The 13,964-nt window shown below is 44.8% G+C and overlaps 1 protein-coding gene across 3 annotated transcripts in view; it reads right to left on the bottom strand.

Annotated features, from left to right (window-relative positions):
- Window positions 1-13,964, bottom strand: part of HAUS3 (HAUS augmin like complex subunit 3) — a 62,343-nt gene that overhangs the window by 19,580 nt on the left and 28,799 nt on the right. For all 3 annotated transcript variants that reach the window (XR_005019985.1, XR_005019986.1, XR_005019987.1), the window contains exons 5-6: window positions 13,432-13,935; window positions 6,931-7,509 (exon numbers count right to left, since the gene is read on the bottom strand). The gene's annotated coding sequence lies outside the window, so the exon portion shown is untranslated. The remainder of the gene's footprint in view (window positions 1-6,930; window positions 7,510-13,431; window positions 13,936-13,964) is intronic.

Genomic DNA, 13,964 nt, shown 5'->3' with positions numbered 1-13,964 from the left:
TGAATTCTTTTTCAGGTAGACTGCCTATTTCCTCTTCATTTGTTTGGTCTGGTGGGTTTTTACCTTGCTCCTTCATCTGCTGCATATTTCTCTGTCTTCTTATTTTGCTTAACTTACTGTGTTTGGGGTCTTCTTTTCGCAGGCTGCAGGTTCGTAGTTCCCGTAGTTTTTGGTGTCTGCCCCCACTGGGTAAGGTTGGTTCAGTGGGTTGTATAGGCTTCCTGGTGGAGGGGACTGGTACCTGTGTTCTGCTGGATGAAGCTGGATCTTGTCTTTCTGGTGGGCAGGACCACGTCCGGTGGTGTGTTTTGGGGTGTCCGTGAACTTAGTATGAGTTTAGGCAGCCTCTCTGCTAACGGGTGGGGCTGTGTTCCTGTATTGCTAGTTGTTTGGCATAGGGTGTCCAGCATTGGAGCTTGCTGGTTGTTGAGTGGAGGTGGGTCTTAGCTTTCAGACGGAGATCTCTGGGAGAGCTCTCGCCAATTGATATTACCTGGGGCCAGGAGGTCTCTGGTGGTCCAATGTCCTAAACTCGGCTCTCCCACCTCAGAGGCTCAGGCCTGACACCCAGCTGGAGCACCAAGACCCTGTCAGCCACATGGTGTCTTGATCCCCAAGAAAGCAGCTCACTGGATGCACCACCACAGTGGGGATCCAAGGGGCTCACTGGGAACAGGAAACGATGCCACTGCTCAGCCTCGGGTACCTGAGGGATGACCTGGATGCTCCAGGGGCACCGTCCAGGGCAGGGTGAGAAGAACTCCCGCTCAACATATATTTTTGAAAATCCGTGGGGAAGTTCTGACAGCACTGGAGTGGTCTGGGGGCTGGTCCCTATAAACTCTTATAACTAATAAACTGAAGCCACCAGGACAAGCCTCACACTGGGGAGAATGGCAGTAACTGAAAAAGAAATGCCAACAAAACAGATTTTAAATGAGCTAAGAAAAATTAAGAGAATGATAGAAGTTATGAAAAACAAAGAACTCAGAATTAGAAATACTTAGAGATAGAGATTAGGTGACTTAGTAAAAGAAAAGCTTAATGAAGAAATGAAAGAATTCAGGAAAGCAAAGTAAAACAAAACAAAACAAAATTTCTGAAATAAAAACTAAACTGGCAACACACAAAAGCAAATAAGTGCAATAGATAATGCCTTAAGTTTTTTTCTTTTTAAAAAAAGTTTTTTTAAACTTTTTTCTTTTTAAAAAAAAATTATTTATTTATTTATTTATTTTTGGCTGCTTTGGGTCTTCATTGCTGCGCATGGGCTTTCTCTAGCTGTGGCAAGTGGGGGCTACTCTTCATTGTGGTGTGCAGGCTTCTCATTGTGGTGGCTTTTCTTGTGAGGAGCACAGGCTCTAGGCACGCAGCCTTCAGTAGTTGTGGCATGCGGGCTCAGTAGTTGTGGTGCACGGGCTTAGTTGCTCCATGGCATGTGGGATCTTCCCAGACCAGGGCTCGAATCCATGTCCCCTGCATTGGCAGGCGGATTATTAACCACTGTGTCACCAGGGAACTTCCTAAATTTATTTTCATTTTTAAAATTTTTGGCCACACCATGTGGCTTTTAGGATTTCAGTTCCCTGACCAGGGAATGAACCTGGGCCATGGCAGTGAAAGTGCCGAATCCTAACCACTAGAGCATCATGGAACTCCCTTAAGTTTTCCTAAAATGAAGAAGGGAAAGAGGAAATTTTTTTTAATTAAAAAAATGAAGAGATTGAAAATGGATTCTAGATAAAGTGATAAATAGGAAAGATGGAGAAGATTCAACATATGAAGTCACAATAACAATTCAAACATCACAAAAAAGATAAACAACCAGACATTATGTATTTCCTGACAGAAGGACACAACACCACTCAGAGTTAGGGTCAGGACTATGAAGCAGTCTTGCACTCCCAAAATCTAGCCTGAATCTGATCAAGCCACTGAATCTCATTGCCAATTTACAAGAAACAGAAGAGAGAGAACATGCTAAATGACAAGAAAGGGAAATCCTACAGGACAAAAGCCTGGTCTGTTAAAAACGATGAAATAATTGCAAGAAAATACAACAGACGGAGAGAATATACAGAGTAAAAGAAACACCCAACCCAAGTACAGGATAACACTAACCCTTGTTTGGATCCCAATTCAAACTGTGAACAACAAAAACAAACAAACAAAAATATTTAAAGACAATTGGGGAAGTACAAACACTGACTGGATAGCTAATAATATGAAAAGATTATGGCTAATTTTGTGGGGAGATGATGATGGCATCATCTGAAAAATGAAATCCTCATATTTTATTCATCTAATTGAAATATTTACAGGTCAATAATATGACGCTTGGGGTTTGCTACAAGATAACCCAGGGGATGGAGATTTGGAAATGTGGGAAGTTATAGGGGAGAGAAGACTGGACATAGTTGATAGCTGTTGAAATTGGGTGTTGTGTACTCTGTTGTGTTTTCCCCACCACACACCTGCTGTTCTCTGCACACGCCAGCTGAATGTCCAACAACTCAATTCAATTCTGACACAAACTACCTGGGGTTAGTGCAGACCCTGCAGGTCAAGGCTCAGTCCCACAGGACGGCCCCACTTCAGGCACCAGCCCCAAGTCCAGGGCCTCCTGTACTTCTGACCAAACAGCTATAAATAGGGGGTTCCCAGGACCCCTCCTCAGGCTCCATCATTTGCTATAACGGCTCACAGAACTCGGGAACCTTATTTACTGACACCTGTTTATTATAAAGGCTACAACACAGGAGCTGCCAGATGGAAGGGATGCGTAGGGCCAGGCATAGGGAGGGCGCGCAGAACCTCCACACCCTCTCCAGGCGCACCACGCTCCCAGCACCTTGACGAGCTCACCTAGGAACCCCACCATTTAGGGGATTTTATGGAGGTTTCGTTACATCAGTGTGATTGATTGAGTCACTGGCCACTGGTGATTAACTTGCTCTCCAGCCCTGCTCCCCTTCCTGGAGGTCTCAGGTGGGACGGAGAGCACCACTCCTCTAATGGTGCCTCTTCTTCCTGTTGACCACGCCCACCCTGAAGCCACGGGGGCCTCCAGGCACCAGTCCTCCATCAGCATACAAAAGACACTCCTCACTCTGGAGACCATATGGGTTTTGGGAGCTGAGTGCTGGGAACCAGGGACAAAGACCAAATATACATTTCTTGTCATATCACAGGCACTTTTGTACGTGTTGGAAATTTTGTACAATAAAAAGATTTTTTCCAGTATCTTGTTATGAATATTTTCAAACATTCAACTTGAAAAGAATTGTACAGTGAACACTCATATATCTACTACCTAGAATCTACAATGAACTTTCAATATTTGCTTTATTACATATCGGTCCATCTAATAAAAAAAGGTTTTAAAAATTCTTATTTACAATTTTAAATGAAAGATAAAAAACGTGTTTTATATTGTTTTGATGTTAATTACTCTGGACTTTAGTTTAATTCTTAGAAAGTTTATATATAAGCTATTTGTGGTAACAACAAATCCCATCTGCCCATGCTGCATAATTTACTTCTTTCCTGTTTTAAATTACAAAAGTAATATATACTTGAAAAAATTCAAATAATCTAAAACACAGAGGGAAAGTGCCTCCTCACGCTCAGGGCCCACGGCCACACAGGTAGTGCATTGCAGCTGTGCGACCTCCCTTCCACCCCCAACCCACGAGTTGTGCAACACGACAGCCCTTGCCGTGCTCCCATTCCCAGGAGGAATCACTGTTGGAAAGTTAAGTTTAGGAGATTATGAAAACTAAAACATACCACACTTCCAACTGCCATCATCACCAAAAAACTGCATCACTGTTCTCAGAAAATCCTTGGCGTTAAAACAAATAACAGGACATTTACATTTCAGTGTTTGAAGCAGCACCTTCCTAGAAGATGAAAAGACATTCACCGATTGACACAGTAATTTGGAGCTTTTCACCTTGGGAAAGTATTATTACTACGCCACTAACAGCTGTCACCTTATGCGGTTCTATGGGCAGACACTCTTCTTCTGCAAGCTTTCCACAGATTAACTCAAATCCTAAGAGGTGTGGAAGGAAAATCGAAACAGGGACGGTATTGCTCAGTCCCCAGAACGGAGCCAGGAGGCCTCTGAGGAAGTGGGACTCGTGTGTCTCAGCCTGGATGGAATCTGACCTTTCAACCTGGTGAGGGTATCCAGAACCTCTGCCAGAAACCCGGGACACCCTATCTACTTGTCAGACCCCTACCCTGAAACAATTTGTGATTCCTTAAGGACAAATGTTTTCTGACTTGTATCAGAGTCAATCCCCAATTCTTGCCAGGCAACTTTTGACAATCTTGTGGCTTTTTGTTTTCATAAGTCCCTGACTCCTTCTCTTCCCCAGAACACTCTTTCGGCGTTTCCTGAATCTTTGTCTCCTGAATTGCAATTCTTAAGACCCCAAATAAACTTCTTATATGCAGCCTCCTGCGTTATTTTTTGTAGGTGTTACTTATTATCTGCAATTTACAGATGATGAAGCCAAGACACAAAGAGGCTAGTAATGAACTCAAGTTCACACAACTGTTCAGAGCCAATCCCTGGGTGCAGCACAACCACCTACAGACTCAGCCCCCAGCTCCTGAGCAGAGCTGATGCACCCTGGACTCCTCCCAGCTGGGCCCAGCCTGCGCTCCCAGCACGCCCCCAGTCTACCCTCTGCCCACACTGGATTCTCCTTCCTCCATCACCAGACTGTGCACGTCCTCTCACACTCCAGGGCCACAGGCACATGCTGTATTCCTGCCTAAAATTTCCCTCCCACAATTTCTACAAACTGCTCAGGTGCCTGATTCCCTGGGCAGGGAGTTGCCCGGTTCCCGGTTCCTTTAGTACTCCTGGCCACACACCTGCTACAGCGGGGACCACATCTGCGATACTGTAATTTACCTTGGCCCATTAAATCACAAGCTCCTTGAATATGGGATTCATAGTAGTTGATGTTTATCGAACACTTACCATGTGCAAATACCACACTAAACACTTCACGAGGATTGTTGTGTTGAAACCTCATCATAATCCCATTAGGCAGGCACTAGATCCATTTTACAGATAAGGAAACTGAGGCTCGGAGGAGTGAAACAACTTCCCCAGCCTTACACAACTGAGAAGTGGCAAAGCTGAGGTCTGAGATCCGATCTTGCTGCTGCCAGGGCCCAAGGTATTAATCCCCCTTTATGGTAACTGCTTATTAATACATCAGTGAGGGCCTTCGGATAAGGCTGAGGAAGAAGGAAGCCTGGGGTCCGATTAGCTCTGCTTGCTCCACAGACACTTTCAGGCTTTTTGCATTTCTTTGTGTGCTTTCACTTTGGTTTTCCTCGCAGAGGGCCACTGCTGACAGCACAGCTTCAGGTCTTGCCTCTGCTGGACCTGGAGAGGTGTGTAGGAGTGGAGGCCGCTTATGAGGGAGATAAGCTGGGACTACTGGAGCATCCTCCCACTTTGATGCTCTTGTAGCTGGAAACCCGGAAGCTCTCAATAAGGCCATCTAACAACTATGATCTCTCCCACTAAGAGACAAAGCCTAGCTGATTTCTAGCTTAAGAAAGGACATGCGACACAAAGAATATCTTGTAAGACAAAGTGGCTAGAACACAGTGTATTTTCTAAGTCAGTTACAGAAGTCAATTATGCCACATTTGCTAAACAAAAGGCACAGGGAGGATCGGAGCTGAAGTGACCATCAGATGTCCAAGTGGAGAATGTCAAGTAGAATATGTAAATCCAGAATTCAGAAAGGGCTGTCCAAATATTAGGGCCCTATTCTCACAGAGGTCTCCCATAGAAAAAGCCTGCCCAATTGTTCTTTCAAAAGAAAATTATGGAAAACAAAGGTTACAGGTTCTTGGGAGCAGAGTGCTCTATTGTCAAACATCATCCCATGTACACACTGTGGTGTACATGCCTGACATCACGCTTTGATTGCCAAGGCATCCGTTTCAAAGACATCCATCCTGAATAGACATGTTGCCAGCTATGCAACACAGCTGCTGGCAAAACAACCAGAGAAGGAGCCAGATGAAGCTCCCTCTTCCAGAAAGCCCTGGGTAACCCAGATAACTGACTGTGTGATGACACGGCTTCTCAACCTTCCTGTATCCTAATTCCTGCTCTTATGCTTTAAATTAGCCAGTAAAGAGTGAATCCGTGAAAACCTAGACACCCCACCTTCAAACCCTAATAAAGGCAGAGGCCCAGGTCCATGCACTCTCTCTCTTTCTCTACCCATAACCTCTCTGTGTACTCTCCAGAACTTGTGAGTGATAAATCTTGTTCCTCAAATTCCCTAATAGTTCTTGCTGAAGCGTGCCCTGTGATCATAAGAACCACAAGGGCTGGTCCAGCTACAGCGTTGGCCCTGTGGAGGAAATGTCTGTGGGGGCTTGGTGTGAGGAATACAGGCGGAACCAGTGCCCCAGGCACTCCCAGCCTAGACAGCATCACTACCCGTAGGCTGGAACCGACACAACAACTACCCAAAACCCACCCAGAGTCCAGCGACAATGTATTAGGCAGGAAGGGCCAGGACCAGGCCCCCACCTTCTCACCCAGAGCCTCCTTGAACGCCTATTCAGGGCAGTGGCTTCAAGGAGCTCCTTCCAGGCACCGAACTGACTTGAGTTCAGAGGGCTGGGCAAACAGGAGGTGGATGCCCCCACCCAAAGCAGAAGTGAGTCAGGCTGACAATGTGAGAGAAGAAACAGTGATGAGCGGCACAGGCTCCAACCCACGACGAGACTTTTCAGGATTGAGAAGGGGCAGCAGAAGCATCCCTGCCTGTTCTGAAATTCTAAGATTCTAGGAAGGCAAACACAAGTGAGACATTTCTTGTCTATTTTCACAGATTGAAGCTTTGAAATTAGTAATATCTTGGTGGTATTGAGGACTATTTACTCTTTGAAGGCAGTGTTAACTTAATTTTCTAAGGCCATGAGTGAGAGAACAAGTGTGATGAGGAAATCAGCCAGGGCTCCAGCAGCGACAGTGGGTTTTCACGCCTTAAGATGATGCTTTTCTCACCAACCTCTCATTGCGATGTTGACTCAAATCCCAGAGCAGGCTCCCATAGACGGACCCTCCATTCCAGAAGCTCTTTGAGGGAGAGAGGGTGTTTGTAGCAGTTTCTGTCATTTAGATCCATTTTATTTTCATGTGCTCATACAAAACTTCTGAAAGTTTAAATAACTGAAACTGGAGCTTGGGAAACTCTAAATTAGGATAAAGCAGGTGAAAAAGTAGGATTTAAGGTAATTAGTGAAGATTTCTTACATGGCAAATTGATGATGTGCCTCCTGTTCTTGGCCCCAAATAGAAGAGGGCTCAGTTTTTACGTAGATACACTGATCACTAGGCATGAAGCCTTCCTCCAGAACACTGTCAGAGGCTCGGGCAGCCAGAGGACCACCGTCTTCCTCTCCATGGCTCCTTGGTAACATCACAATGCCTTCAACAGAGGAAACCAGAGCCTGTGAATACACAATAAAATAAAGTTCCAAAATCAAACATAAACAATGCATTTATTCAAGAAAGATCTGTCATGTTTTTTAATTAAGCAGAAAGAAAAGGCCTAAAATTAAAATTTGTAAATGAACACCTCTTTTAATGACAATCAAGGTCAAAAGCCAAACCCATGATCTCACTCTCCAAATCTGGTCTCCTCCTTATTCAACATCATAATGGAAGTCTTAGCCAATGCAATACAGCAGGAAAAAGAAATAAAAGGCATATAAATTAGAAAGGAAGAACTATACTGTCCCTATATACAGATAACATAAATGTTCGTGTAGAAAACCCAAAGGAATCTACAAAACAAAACACCTCCTGGAACTAATATGTGAGTTTAGCAAAGTTGCAGGATACAAGATCAAAATACAAAAATCAATTATATTTCCATACACTAACAATGAACATGTAAAAATAAACTTTTTAAAAAAGAAATTACCATTTATAATAACTATTCCCCCAAATTAAATACTTAGAAATCAATACAACATGTATGGGATCTGTATACTGAAAACTATAAAATACTGTTGAAAGAAATCAGAGAAGACCTCCATAACAGAGACACATACATCTTTAAGGACTACAAAACTCAAAATAATAATGTCAATTCTCCCAAGCTGAGCTGTAGAACCAAGAAGATCAATAAACTCCAAGTACAAGAAACATGAAGAAAATTACACCAAGTTACATCATAATCAAATTGCTTGAAAGCAGTGATAAAGAGAAAACCTTAAAAGAAGCTGGGGAGGGGGGATGGGACACATTGCCTAGAAAGAAACAAAGATAAGGGTGATAGCAGATTTCTTATGGGAAACAAAGCAAGTTAGAAGACAGCGGCATAACATCTTTAAACTACTGAAAGAAAAAAACTATCAACATAATTCTTTATCCCATAAAAATGCCTTTCAAAAGTGAAAGGTAAAGCAAGATTTATACACTACACTGAAAATTACAAAACATTGCTAAAAGAAATTGAAGTTTTAAATAAATGAAAGGACACCCCCTGTTCATGGATCAGAAAATTCAATACTGCTAAGATGGCAAAACTGAGCTAGGCCGGGACTTGGGATCCTCTACCAGAGTGCTTGCACCTGGACAAATGTCTCCTTGAGCAATAGGATACAAAGAAACTACAAGTGACTAAAAATAACTGCATGCAAGGGCAAGCTGGGACAATAATAAGCAATAGGATACAAAAAGGCCACAAACTAACTGCCATTTCTGAGGTGCCGGGAGCGAAAGCAGGGCACAGTGCATGATCCCTGCACATGGCACCACCAAGGGGGTGGACAGACCCCTAAGCTGTGCCTCATGCCCAACCCACAGACCCACCCCCATTTTTACACCATTTAAGGACCCAAGTAGGTCCTCTCAGGTGGCAGGCAAGGGAACCTGTTTCTTGTTCTTGCTCCCTTGTGCTGTAGCAGGAGACCCAATAAAGCCTTGCCTGAAATTCTCATCTGGCTTCTTGTCAATTTCTATTGATTAAAGAGTCCAAGGGCCCAGGTCGGTAACAATTTTTGGCAGCTCTGCTGGGACCTGTGGGGCCTTCTTTTTTTCCTTGCCCCTCTGAGAGAGGATCTGGGCCCACTTTGTACAGCTGATTGCAGCTTCCTTGCAGCTGACAAGTGGCCACCTGAATCTTTGCTTCAGTGCTGCAGGGCTTGGTAAGTCTGCCTTCATTGCCCCAGGGGTCTCACTATCCTCATTCAGGCAACTGTCCCCTTCCCTTTTCCCTTTGTCCTTTTTCCCTCTTCTGATCTCTTTCTCTCTCTCTACAACTCCTTTCTCTGTCCTCTCCTACTTCTCCGTCACATCCTTCTGAGAAAGTGAGTGTTGGGCAACTACAGCCTAACTCCTTAGTTGGTGAGAGCATGCTCCCTCTGGCTGGCACCGGCTCACCCTGACAGGTGACAGAGGTGGGAGAGGCTTGCCTCATACCGCGCAGGTCTTGGTCCGGTGGGCTTTCCTTGAGGGGAGATTTCTGAGAGGGACAGAGGTCCAATCCTCATACTGGGTAGTGGCTGGAAGCCCAGTGGTCACAAACGTCTCAACTTCTTTTTCCCAGGTTAAAGTCCCAGTTGTGGGTTAGACCCACCAGCACTGGCTTCTGGGTCTGATCACCCTGGTGGGTGGTGGACGGAGTGCCTCCCTCCACTGGCCCTTGTGGAAGAGCACGGCAGACTGGAACTGCCTGAATACACAAACGCAGAGGGGCAGGCTGAAACAGCAGGCTCTCTCTCTTTCTCCCATTTCTTTTTCCTTACTTCATACATATAAACCCCCAGCCCCCGAGGCCCCTGTTGAGGTGAACTTTACACAACCCCCCAGTATTTCTCCGTCCTGTGTGTGCAGCTGTGGGGAAGGGAGTTCTGAGGTCTCCTCTGTCATCTCACCCTTTGGCTTTGTTACGCCGGGTCTTGAGGACTCCATCCAGCCCCAGGATCTCAGTTTGTTAGCCACCAGATTTATATGTAAACATGGGAAATGCCCCCAAAGATTAAAGTTCTTAAAAATTGGGGACAGTTTAAATTAGATGGTTTAAAAACCATCTTCTTTTGCAACACAGCCTAGCCCCAATATGCCTTGGGTGACCAGAAGAAGTGGCCACAGAATGGATCCCTTAACTTTAGCACCATTTTACAACTGGACCAAAATATTGTAAGCAGTCCCCCAAATGGGGGGAGTTCCCTTATGTGCAGGCCTTTATGAAACTTTATCAAGACCCCGGTTTGAGGGATTCCTGTTGTGTGTGTGGCCTCCATTTCTGTTTTGTCCCCAAAAGATTTAGAGCCAGACTTTCTCACAGATCCCCTTTCAACCGCCAACTAGTCATTGGCACATAGGGCCTCTTTCTCATAGGGCTTCTTCCCCTTCAACATCACCTTCAGCCCCTCGACCCCCACCTTACCCCGTTTAGCCAGGAGCCCTGAAACCAGAGCCCCCAGTGCTGTCCCCAGTGGGGCCCTGATCAGGTTCAAAATTAGCCCCCACTTCCACACCACAGGGCCTTTACCCCCTCTGGGAAGTAGCTGACGGGAATAGGGAATTACTAGAGTGCATGTCTCCTTCTTGATGGGAGACTTAGGAATCCGTAAGGAGGGGTTTGGCAGGTTCTCATAGAACCATGACAAGTTTAGGACAAATTTACTATGCTGGGGTTAATGTTTTCCCTGACATGGCAAGAATTACAGTTATTCTGAACCACTGTTGCCCCCTGGACAAGAAGGAATGTACACTAAGAAAGGCCAGGGAACACACAGACAGCCTAGTGGCCACCAACCCGCAGCACCAGATTTATTGAACTGGTGACGCAATCCCACAACAGGACCCCCACGGGGATTGTGAGGATCATGTAGGCCAAGCCAGGATGAGACGTTATATTACTTGTTTATCAGAAGGAATGAAAGGGCGTATGGTGAAGCCTGTAAATTATGATAAGGTCCAAGAGATTACACAGGAAAAAGATAAAAACCCAGCAGTCTTCCTGAGTCGGGTGACAGAGGCATTCAGGAAGTCCACCAATACAGACCCTGAGTCTGCAGAAGGGAGGTCACTATTGGCCATGCATTTCATCACCCAGTCCTCTCCTCATATCAGGAGGAAATTACAAAAGCTTGAAGCTGGGCCCCAAACCCCATCGTCAACCTTGGTAGAGGAGGCCTTCAAGGTCTATAACAACGAGGACATGGCAAAGGAGGCCAACACGGATAGGAGATTAATAAAGGAAACACAGCTCTTAGCTGCTTTGATCCACCCGCCATCTTGAGGGGACACTAGACAGCTGAGAAGACCAGACCAGCAGCCCAGGAACCACCTGGGCAGGAATCAGTGTGCCTCTTTCTGGAAGGAGGGGCACTGGGAAAGGGAATGTCCTGAGCACCCTCCTGTGGGATGCCCAAACGACAACCCCAGCTGGCCCCAGCTCCTGGCGATAATATCCCTTAAAGCCTGAGGCCCTGAGGGGGATCCAACAGCTGCTCACCAAATTCCTAAAACACGGACTCATTAGGCCCTGCCAATCCACTTGTAACACCCCGATCCCCCCTGTTCAGAGGCCTAATGGGGAGTATCGGTTTGTGCAAGACTTACGAGCAGTGAACTAGGCAGTCATCCCTATTCACCCAGTGGTGCCAAACCCACACACCCTCCTTGCCCAAGTGCCAGGAAGCACTCAGTATTTCTGTGTTGGACCTCAAAGATGCATTTTTCTGTATTTCTCTACATCCAGAATCTCAATACCATTTTTTAAAAAATTTCTTCTGGAAAGGGAGGAAAGTGTGTGTGTGTGTGTGTGTGTGTGTGTGTGTGTGTGTGTGTGTATATTTAATATTTATTTATTTGGCTGTATCAGGTCTTAGTTGTGGCATTCAGGATCTTCACTGCGGTGCACAGGCTCTAGAGCGTGTGGGCTTAGCTGTCCTGCAGCATGTGGAATCTTATTTCCCTGACCAGGGATCGAACCCACGTCCCCTGCATTGTACAGCAGATTCTTTACCACTGGACCACCAAGGAAGTCCCGGCTCACAGGTTTAAATGTAAGAGCTCAGACTATAAATTCTTAGAAGAAAATACAGTAAATCTTCATGACCTGGTATAGGCAAAGCATTCTTTTTTTAAAAAAAATATTTATTTATTTATTTGGCTGTGCCAGGTCTTAGTTGCAGCACGCAGGATCTTCCTTGAGGTGTGTGGAATCTTCGTTGAGGCATGCAGGATCTTTAGTTGCAGCATGAGAACTCTTAGTTGCAGTATGTGGGATCTAGTTCCCTGACCAGGGATCAAACCTGGGCCCCCTGCATTGGGAGTGCAGAGTCTTAGCCACTGGACCACCAGGGAAGTCCCAAAGCATTCTTAAATATAACAACAAAAGCAGAAGCAATAAAAAAGTACTTGGTAAACTGGAGTTCATCAAATTAAAAAATTTTGTGCTTCAAAAGACACTGTCAAGAAATTGATAAAAACAAGCCACAGATTTGGAGAACTGCAAATCATATATCTGACAAGAGACTGGTATTAAAATATATAAAGAACCCTTACAGATCCAAAATAAAACACAAATAACCCAATTTAAAAATGAGCAAAAGACTTGAATTGACATTTCACCAAAGAAGATACACAAATGGCCAGTAAGCATATGAGGAGATGCTTAATGTCACCAGTTATTAGGGAAATACAATTTAAAACCACAATGAAATACCACTTCACACACAGCAGAATAGCTAAAATAAAAAAGACAACAAGTATTAACAAGGAGGTGGAGAATTTGGAAACTCACACTTTGCTGGTGGAATATAAAATGGTACAAGTATTCTGGAAAACATTCAGCAGTTTCTTAACCTCATGAGAACTATGAAGTATCAGTCACTCACCCCTCGGGGAAAGGGGAAGGCTTAAAATCTTACTTCTAGCTCTCCTATCAAAATCAGACACTGGGCTTCCCTGGTGGTGCAGTGGTTAAGAATCCGCCTGTCAATGCAGGGGACACGGGTTCGAGCCCTGGACCAGGAAGATCCCACATGCCGCGGAGCAGCTAAGCCCGTGCGCCACAACTACTGAGCCTGCGCTCTACAGCCCACAGGCCACAACTACTGAAGCCCGCATGCCACAACTACTGAAGCCCGCGCGCCTAGAGCCCGCTCCGCAACAAGAGAAGCCACCACAATGAGAAGCCCGCGCACCGCAAAGAAGAATAGCCCCCGCTCGTCACAACACAGAGAAAGCCTGCTGCCCGCGCGCGGCAACGAAGACCCAACACAGCCAAAAATAAAATAAATAAATTTATATATAAAAAAAGAAAAAAAATCAGACACTAAGAAAATGGGTTTCTTTTATGGTGCCAACAAAACAGAACAAACAAACAAAAACCAATACCGTTTACTAACCTGGTCTGCTCTCAGCTGAGTTGAGCCATCCTTATATATCAGAGTTACCACCAGAGCTACTGCCTGTTTGAGCATTTCAATCAGCTGGCTTTTCTCCAAAGCATCCAAATACCTAATATCACAAAAATTGTTTGTGAATGCTTTTGAGTTCCTAGAATTTAGGTAGGCTTCAACCTCATCAGCATCTTCTTCCAATGCCATAAGTTTACTTGTTTTCTCTGATGAATTATTACATGTGGTATGTTTTCTTTTAAGACTCATGCTTTCTTTATTGTTTTCATTATTTATGTTTTCCTTTGGTAGGTGTTTTCTTTTATGTTCCATTTTCTGTAGAACTGAAGCCTCTTGGTCACACTGTGGAATTAAACACCTGGAAGAAGCCAATGAGCTGATATTCTTCTGGTTTTGGTCAGTAGACAGTTGATCTGTGAGTCTGATACTTGAGGACTGAGAAGAGAACTTGATGGAAACTCTTGATGTCTGGCTCGTAAGAGAATTAAGATTCTATAGAAAAATGGAAAATATTTCACTAG

This window comes from Balaenoptera musculus, chromosome 5, assembly GCF_009873245.2.
Source record: "Balaenoptera musculus isolate JJ_BM4_2016_0621 chromosome 5, mBalMus1.pri.v3, whole genome shotgun sequence".
Lineage (NCBI taxonomy): Eukaryota > Metazoa > Chordata > Mammalia > Artiodactyla > Balaenopteridae > Balaenoptera > Balaenoptera musculus.
This window is presented reverse-complemented; position numbering and strand designations above follow the sequence as displayed.